Source organism: Arvicanthis niloticus, chromosome 26 (genome assembly GCF_011762505.2).
Source record: "Arvicanthis niloticus isolate mArvNil1 chromosome 26, mArvNil1.pat.X, whole genome shotgun sequence".
Taxonomy (NCBI): Eukaryota; Metazoa; Chordata; class Mammalia; order Rodentia; family Muridae; genus Arvicanthis; species Arvicanthis niloticus.
This window is the reverse complement of record NC_133434.1, coordinates 20,197,932-20,207,751: the sequence shown is the minus strand read 5'-3', so window position 1 is coordinate 20,207,751 and position 9,820 is coordinate 20,197,932. Positions and strand designations below refer to the sequence as shown.

The 9,820-nt window shown below is 45.1% G+C and overlaps 1 pseudogene; it reads right to left on the bottom strand.

The window, feature by feature from the left end:
* Window positions 1-8,895: 8,895 nt before the first annotated feature.
* Window positions 8,896-9,248, bottom strand: LOC143438877 (large ribosomal subunit protein P1 pseudogene; annotated as a pseudogene).
* Window positions 9,249-9,820: the final 572 nt, after the last annotated feature.

Below are 9,820 nucleotides of genomic sequence, written 5' to 3'. Positions count from 1 at the left end.
AAAAATCAACCAATATTTTAACAATGGAGTCATCTCTAAAGCCTCCTCCACCCCTGCACCCCCCACTAGTGTTTTAAAATCTCCATTTCTCTTTTAATGATATATGTTTAATTATCTGCCATTTAAATTGACATTGCATTAATATAACACTTTGCTGCTGCTGCTGCTGCTATTGATGATGATGATGGTGGTGGTGGTGGTGGTGATGATGATGATTGTGGTGTTTTGCCTGAATGTACATCTTTGCACCAGGTGCATGCCTGGTGACCTTGGAGCTAGAACAGGGTGTGTAATCCCTTAGAACTGGAGTTCTAGGTGGTTGTGAGCCTCTATGTGGGTGCAGGGAATTAAACCTGGGTTCTCTGGAAAAATAGCCAGTGTTCTTAACTGCTGGACCATCTCCCTAGTCTGGTTCTCATTGCTTTTTTCAGACAGTCAAATCCTGTAGGGGAACACTACTAGAATTTACAAAATGAAAGGGACGTGTTTATGGCAGTGCCATACTGTAGTCTGCCATGCACCTTATCCAGCTGCTGCTGCATGTCCCTCATGCACGCCTTTGGATAGAGAAGTTCCTTTTAAAGTAAAGGGCAGAGAGAGTAGCCTCAGGAAACAGATTTTCCTGGTGTTCATTTGTTTGCTTTCTTCCAGTTTTTAAGGGGTAAGAACTTTTTGTCCCACTCCCATGTCTTAGCCAACTGGAGGCTTCTTCCTTTTGTATAGTAATCAGGCAGAGAGGGAGCTTTTGCACAGCTCCAGCGAAATCTCATATTTGAGGGGACATGGCCTCATCTTGATGTGGGCAATGTACATGCTGCAAATATCCACCATCAAACTCAGCGCTCATTGGGAGACCTGAGATAAAAGGAGGAATCACAAGGCTTTAAATGATGAAACCTGTTGGCACTCTCAGCTCTCCAATTGTTACCCAAGACTTCATGCCCCAAGTCCCAATTTTGTGGATCAACCATAGTCTTCCAAGGCCAAAAGATGTCTGGAGAGAGAGCAAAGGAAAAACCAAACAGGAAACAAGCAAGCCTGCAATCATCACCTAATGCAACGGCACAGAAAACACTGAAAAATACTTTAAGTGTTTTTAAAATGTTTGTAGAGATTAAAGAGCCAAACCATCTGGGTGAAACATTCCATTGCTCTTTTTTTCCTTTTTTTTTTTCCTTTTTTTTTTTGGCTAGGGAAAAAAAAAAAAAAAAAAAAAAAAACCTGGAAAAAGCTCACCCCTGCCGAAGTCAGATGGATAAGCACAGAGATACTAATGTTTTGCTGTTAAGTGTTAGCCCATGTGGCTTGATGTGGTGAAGACTCCTTCCCTTTCTACCCATCCTCCCACATCTCCTTCAACTTCCTGTTAAGAGATAATTCTCCTTTTGTTTCTTCTCCAGGCCCCACCCTGCTGTCACTTTCCATGTATTTCCTTTTTTTTTTTTTTTTTTAAGTAGCCCAGTTGCTCAGGCCTCAGGATCTGACTTTCTGGGCCTGCTCTCTCAATCTATAATCTAGCCCACATTTCCCCTCCTGTCTGCTTTTATATTGTTCATTATATTCTCTGCTCTTAAATGCCTAGCTTTTATTGGCATTGAGTAATCTACCAGGGGAAAATGTTTTGGCAGGACTCAATAGATAATTTAGATAAGCCGATAAACTCAGCCTGGAAATGGGGTAAGAGTGAATCCATGGCCGTTTGAGGTCAGTTTCTAAAGATTCAGAGGTCATCTGAATGTCTGAAACGTCACAGAGTGGTCCACAAATGAGATCATTCTCTACTTAGGAGGAAGAGTAGGCAGCAGCGGGAAGAGGTGGCAGCCACCGCCTTACTCCAGCCCACGGTGTCAGAGAAGAAAATGAACCCCTGTTCTCTGGTTCTTTTCCATGAGGAGCTGGAACCCAATTTTTATGTGAAATCTCCAGGTTACTGGATGTTTACCAGAATGTAAAAATTGTTTTCATTTATTTTGGATGATTCAGATGATAATTCATGAACAGTGTGCTTCCAACATGCAACTTCTGCCCTGGAGAGTCCCTGAGAAGTGGGTCAGTCAAGTCCTTGTGATTAGAACTGACGTCAAGTGTGGCTCTTTCTGTGAATTTGGTTTTCAGGCAACCTCAAAATAGACTCTCTTGCCTGGAGACTCTCTGGTCTCTGGAGGCTGACAGTCCCTGGCTTACTGCAGTGGCCTTGTCAGGTGCAGAGCCCCCCAGCCTCTCCAGGATAAGTGCTTCCTTCTGATGGGTCTGTGTTCTATCTTGTCAACTTGAGAAAAGGCTAGGTGTATCATAAACAAGTAGGCAGGAAATTCCCTCTTCCTCAAAAACCATTGAAAATAATTTCAAGTCTTTCTTGAATGTTTTTTTTTTTTTTTTTAATTTTGGTTTTGATGTGTTTTAGCTGTGTGTCTGTCTGTCTGTCTGTGTCTATGTGTGTGTGATATGTGCATGAGTGTATGTATATTTTCATGTGTGGGCACTCACTCATGTGTGAGTGTGCATTCATGTGCCTGGACACACTTGTAGAGACCAGAAGTTGATGTCATGTGCTTTTTCTGATAGCTTGTTACTTCATTAAAGGAGAGGCAAGATCTCTTTCTGAGCCTAGAGCCTGCTGATTTGGCTAACCTAGCTAGCCAGCCTTCCCTGGTGATCCTCTGTTTATGGTTCCCAAGCTGTGGATAACAGATGGACCACTTCATCCACCCAGTTTTCACAATGGGTGCTAGGGATTGAAGTCCAGTCTTCATGTGTTTACAGCAAGTGTTGTATCTACTAAAATACCTCCCCTAAACTAAGCCCTCTCCCTTGTTTTGAGACAGGATCTTACACCATAGTCTCAAACAGACAGCAATCCTCCAGCCTCAACTTACTGAGTGCTGGGATTGTAGACATGGACCACAATACTCAGCTCTTCTTTGTTATCCTTAGTAAGCTTGCATTATAGTCATCCTGCACTCAAATGAAGTTTGTGAATACAAACTGAGTCAGCTGAATTTCAAAAGTAAAACCCAAGTTCTTTCTATAACACATAAGAGACACTATGCTCCACAACCTATAGTTAGTAACAAAATCACGTGCAGTTACTGTCTCTTGCTGCTTCGGAATCACATCTGCTTGCAGCACTTTCCCACCCCTTCTTGGCTTAAGTAGCTCTTGGTTGTCTACTAGCATAGCTAAGCATCTCTGATAGCATGCCTTCTCTGAATGACTCGGATCTTTCCTTTGGGAGACCTCTTAGCTCTACCATGTTACAGCGTGCTGGATTGGTTGCTGATGTCCGTCTGCTGTAGCCATGAACATATTCTGTGCAGCATCTAGGAATCAGTCAATAAATGCTTGAACCAAAATATTGGGAAACAGAATGAATGCTGTCTTGCCACCCAAGCCTCAAAAGCATTTAAAAAGGGGAGGTGGGGAAGGAAAGGAAACAAATATTACTTGTCTGTTGGAACCAGGACCAGAAAAGGGGTGGGGGGAGTGGAGATGCAGCCTACCACAAAGATACCTGGGATTTTAAACTTCGGAGACCAACACTGAGGGGCAGATCTAACTTTATTGTTCAGTACTTATATGTAACTTTTCAGCCAGTTGGGTTTAGTTACATAATCAAGGGTCAAACAGGACATTACACTTAGTGTCTTGGTAAGTCTATTCGATTGCCTGTGACTCTGTTGGGGAAGGGGATCGGTTGCCTAGGAGAATTCCCATGAAGATGGAGAAGCAGCCATTACCCTGGGCACAGGTCCTTTGTTCTGTCTCACTGATTTGCTGGGAGTCACTTTAGATCTCCTAAGTAGTTCACGATTCCTTGAGCAGTCACAGGAGCCTATGGTGCTTCACTCTCCATCCCACTTCTCCCTCCAGCAGATTCACACCCACACCCCCGACGTTTGCCTAGGACCAGGGCTTGCTTTGGTCTTAGAGCCATCAGTTATTCTGTTATCACTGACAGTTGGAATTTACTCTTTTTTTTTTTTAAAGATTGGAAGGTCAAAGGTCAAAGACTTCTATTCCAATATGGTGTGTGACCTTGAGAGATGAAGGAATGAAGAGGGGAAAGAAGAAATACACACAAGTATTCATTTATCAGTTTTTGCACATCTAGGTAGGGCCTCAGCTAGGACAAGATCAAGCTAGTAAAAGGCTTTTTAAAAGTGGGATCCTGAGATCAGGAGGTAAAAACACAAGGACAGAGAGATGGATCCATGGTTAAAAGTATTATGCCCAAGTCCCAGGACCCCACAGACCACTGAGGAGCCAATTCCAATGCAAACACATAAGGGTCTTTATTCCGAGCAAAGTCTCTCACTGTCCCAGTCGCAGTGGGTCAGTGTGAAAGCCCCAAGTCTAGGGGTGCAAGATTTTTATTCTGGTTACAGCAGGCTTGGGGAATTTCCATACTAATCAGCAAGGTAATATTTTAAAAACTGCTTTTCTGACATAATCTGCAGGAACCAAACACAGGGACAAAACTACCCTGACAAAGAGGATGGCCAAGTTATCTATTCTCTGCAGGATGTCTTAGGTTACCTATATGTACCTTGACCCTACTACTGATTGGCTGTTGCTGGGTATGGGGGCTGGTTGCCATGGAATGTTTGCTCAAGTAGACTTTGTGGTTTTCCTCCTGGAAGTGGAACTAGTTTAGTCCCTAGTTACACACAAAATGGAGTTTCTTCAAAAAACAGAGTTGGCCAGGCTTTACAAGAGCACATCTAGAGGATGTGAATTTGGGTCTTAAAGAGCACCAATGTCTTACATTCATATGGAACTCCAGCTCCAAGGAATCTGATGCCCCATTTTGGCCTCAGTGGGTACACACACACACACACACACACACACACACACACACGCACAAATATACATTAAAAAGTCACAGGGTGTTTTATATGGTGGGGAGTGGCTGTGAATGGAGGAGGTGTAGGGTAAGGACAATGAGAGGCTGCTGTCTTAACCAGGATGGACTGTGGGGTGAATGCTACAGAAGAGCATTCCAGGAGTCGACAGTGACCCTCCCTAGCAGCAGAACTAGAAGGGCTGTCTGGAGGTGGAAAAGTGGGGAGGTGGGAAAGGGCTTGCCGGGTGCTGCAAGCACTGACGTCCTTACTTCTGAAGGCCGGCAGCTCCTGGATACTCTGAGTGTTTGTGTGTCCAGAACTGCTGTATCTTCACATAGATTACATCACATAGTCTCAGAAAGAGCCTTGCAAGCTTGAGGACTTCTGAATATGTAGCAAGTGAGGAAGCTCCAGACACTTTTAACTGCTCCAAGACCCAGCTATTTCCTCCACAGAACCGGCATCCTCTGCCCACAGATGTGAAGTTACAATGGGAACGTGAACATTGGGCCTGCTTAGCAACATGCTCCAGGAACTTAGTAAATGCCAACACAATGAAGATCAGGCCCATCTCACCCCAAGCTGGGCATATCCGCACCTTTCCAGACTGTAGCGCCCTCTGTCTCTCCCTCTCTCCACTCTACCCCTCCTCTCTGAGTTCAGTATTTGTCCTGAGCCTTGGGTCTGCTCTCTGAGGCAATAGCCAGGTGGAGAGTTCTTTGTTGTTGCTGAGACATTCTTAGACGTTTGTTGCCCACTCTCCTTAGGTAGAGCAGGGCCATGCACATGATGGGACTACACTGATCTTTGAGGAATGATTTGAGAGATGTGGTGACTGAGGGCCAGGTGCCAGGTGGATGCTGTTCAGGTTTGATTGCACAGGAGACTTGCTGAAGGGCAGTGCACATGCCCAGGGTGAGATCTCAGAGTTCCCGAAAATGAATGCAGAATAGAAAATGTCAGTGCTTCCCAAGCGTCCTGGAGTGATTCTGCCTCTTGTATGTCATCCTTATTACTTTATAATTACCTTATGACCTTTCCTGACTCTGACAGTTGTGAATCTTTAAAAAAAAAAGATTCAAGAATATTACCATTATGCAGTTGCCTAGAAACAGGGCCTAAAATACATCTGGCTTTAATAGAAGAGCTAAAATGAGTTTTCATTTTTTGGCATTGTGTCTCCTTCCCCCTCCCCATTTTTTCCCCTCTTTGTTTCAAATAGCAGTCGCAACAGAGTTTCTCACTAATCCTTTCTGAACTATCTGAAGCCAAGGTACCCAAGGTAGAGAGCAATTCCCCAATGAGGAAGCGATAGCAAGCCTATTGGTATTGTGAAACCTAATCCCTAGCCTGTTCACACAGCATGTACAGGATCGATCCTGTGCAATTGCTCGTCACTCAGGCGGCTTTGGCTAGCACTCTGGAGAAGGCTTAGGAGGACATTTCATTTGTCTCTTCATTAAGGCGTGCTCTAGCACAGTTTGCCAAATGGCTACAGGCATGCTTTTCTGACCCATAAAGATCTCTTCTCACCACCCCAATCCCTCTTCCCAGATGTACCCTCTCCTCTCCCTTCACCCTTAATCACCACAGCGTGCCATTGCTCCTCCCTGGAGTAGGCCGCAGACGTGAACCCTTTATCACCTAATAAAAAGGAAACAAGGAGAAACAGAGTGTGGTTTGTGATTTCAGCTGTTAGAAAAGGGCTGCTTTGCTGAGATGCTTCTGAGAATAAAAGTCACATACAGTCTTACTAGGCCAGGGGTGGGGGGTGTGGGGGTGTCCAGAAGTCTGGAGACCTGGTAGGGACATGCAAGGAGTGTGTGTTGAGTGAGGAGGCTTGAGAAAACAGGACGCCCAGGTAAAATGAGTCTGGAATTAGTCCCATTACCCTGTATCCAGGCCAGACCACTTCCAAACTTGCCTGGTCCTAAGAGACACATGAGGACATATTGAGACTACCAGTTTAGAGGCTGGAGAGACAGCTCGGTGTTTAAGAGCCCTATATGCTCTTGTAGAGGACCTAGGTTCATTTTCTGGCTCATAGCCATCTGTAATTCCATTTCCAAGGTATCTGACACCTTCTTTGGGTCTCCATAGGCACCAGGCATACATGTAGTTTAAAGATACCTATGCAGGCAAAACACCCAGACACATTTAAAAAAAAAAAAAAACAGAAAGAATGATAATTCCCACTTAAGGGCTGAGATGATGGCTTAGTCAGGAAAGTACTTGTTGTGTAAATTGCATCCCCAAAGCCTATATTAAAAACAACAATAAACTGACAAACAGGAATGGCGGTGCTGGGAAGATAGAGACAGGAGAATTGCTGTGACTTACTAGTCAGCCATGCTAGCTAAAGTGACAAGCTCTAGGTTCAGTGAGAGAGCCTTTCTCGCAAAATAAGGTGGAGAGGAACTGAGGACAATGCCTGACATCAATTTTAGGCTTCCTTACAAATAGACACATACACAGACACACACACACAGACACACACACAGATACACACACAGACACAGACACACACACAGACACACACAGAGACACACACAGACACACACAGACACAGGCACACACACAGACACACACACACAGACACACACACACACACAGGCACACACATATAGACACACACACACACACACACACACAGACTCACACTGATTTGATGCCTCTTTGTTGAATATCCCCTTTAGTAGATCTGGCATGGAATTTAGGAAACACCTTTTTAGACAAGTGAGCTGGTGATCTTTACTAGAGCCTGATCCATTTAGAAAGCAGGCCAGTGGGGCTCCCAGTGACTTACATGTGCACGGACAGCTGCTCTTATCCCTAGACTCCAGGTATACCACAGGCCTGCCAAAGTCTATGGCCAGATATCAGGCCTTTAATTATTGCTGCACACCTATCTGTTGGGCCACATGTCTTCTTCAGTAGGCTGCTGGTGCCTGAAGACTCAGTTCAGGGTCTGCTTTGCTACATTTCTGGAACATTCTGCTCTTCTAACAAGGAGACTCCAGCAAGCATTGTTACAAGTATTCACCTGCTGCCATCCCAGGTTTTTGCTTTATGTTTTCCTGCAGACTTCTGTCCCACACTCCTCAGTTGGAAGGGAAGGTGACTGTGGGTATTGAAGTCAGGCAATGCTCTTCAGAAGTCAAACTAGAACCAACAGAGGGAGGGAGTAAGTGCCAAACATCCCAAAATATCTCATCTGTTATCGGTAGCACCTCAAGATAGCCACTGGTACAGTCCAGGGCCATCTCCACAACCAGCCCTCTCCCCTTCCATGGCTTTATGTAGCTTGACCCAAGGAAGCCTGAATTTGTAGTCTGTGAGTAAGAGTGGGCAGCTTCTACTGTCTGAGTGCCAAGGGTTCTATTCTTAGCCTCACCAGACAAAATGAGAGTGCCTCCACCATCTGGCCTTTGTGCTGGCACAGTAATAGGCACTTATAGAGTGATGGGTGTGGCACGTGCTGTGCAGGCACTCTGCCAAGCACCAGTTACACCACCCATGCTATCAGTTTCTAGTGATGACTATTCCATTTGTAGCCGCTAACCCATCAATATCCCCTAACACTCTCTCTCTCTCTCTCTCTCTCTCTCTCTCTCTCTCTCTCTCTCTCTCTCTCTCTCTCTGTGTGTGTGTGTGTGTGTGTGTGTGTGTATGTGGTGTGCGAGTGTGAGTATGTGTGTGAATTCCTGTATCATGGCTCAAGTATGAAGGGAAGGGGTGGGACTACCATGAGTGTTATAATGTCCTCGCCTTCTACTGTGCTCAGCCTTATGTGGGTTCTGGAGATTTGATCTCAGCTCCCTGCTTTTGTGCAGCAAGCTCTTTCACTGAGTCCTCGCTGCAGTGCCTAACTTGATGATTCTCAATCAAACTCCAGAGAGAATCTTACTTTACTGTCCACATATTAGCAACACTTCAGTGACTATCACACATAGACTTGCAGTTTAAATAAAGAAGCATGTTTGGGCAAAACATCCAGAATATCTTGCATGTTCTTGTGTTCCTTTTTTTTTTTTTTTTTTTAAAGGTTCAGTTCTTTATTGGACATGTCAACAAAAGCAGTTTAGTAAAAAAGATCAAAGCCCATGTCATCTTCTGACTCCTTGGATTCTTCTTTCTTTGCTTCCACTTTCTTCTCCTCAGCTGCAGCTGGGGCAGCAGCGGTGGATGGAGCAGGCCCACCAGCCCCTACATTGCAGATGAGGCTCCCAATGTTGACATTGGCCAGAGCCTTTGCAAATGAGCCAGGACAGAAAGGTTCAACACTGACACCAGCTGCCTTAATGAGGGCATTGATCTTATCCTCTGTGACCATCACCTCGTCATCGTGCAGGATGAGGGCAAAGTAGATGCAGGCAAGCTCGGAGATAGAAGCCATGTTGTGGACTGCTGGCATGGTGCTAGTCACCCCAACGCAGCCTTAGCTTCCTCGGAAGGACCGAGCACCTTGGCGGCAGCTGAGGAAAGCTGTTCTTGTGTTCTTACTTTGCAGTTTCTAAATCACAGTCTCACCCCACTGTTGAGCTGAGTCTATGGGTTGCATTTGGCAGTAGAGTTACACACTGGAGAGATAAGGCTCTGGCTTCTCTGTGAGGAGGTTGGCCTATAGTAGAATAGGAAACTGCTCCTTTGTCCTGGCCTTAGGAGATATATTAGGAACTGGATGTCTGGGTGCAGCGGGTGAGTTAGAGGACAATCATTGTGGGAACATGCCTCCAGATCTACCAATCTGGATACAACACACAGACAGCACTCATCTGGGTCTCTTCTTAGGCATCCGTGCTTCTTGTAAACAGGTCTCCTTTAAGTGACAGCAGTGAGCTTTAGGAACTATACAGGCCGAATAGCAAAGTGTAGTATGGAATTTGAAAGACCCTTGCTTGTTCTTGTCACTTGAGACCATCACTTGGATGGACTGTGTCAAAAGGACTCTGCGTCTGACATCGAAAAGGATTCTA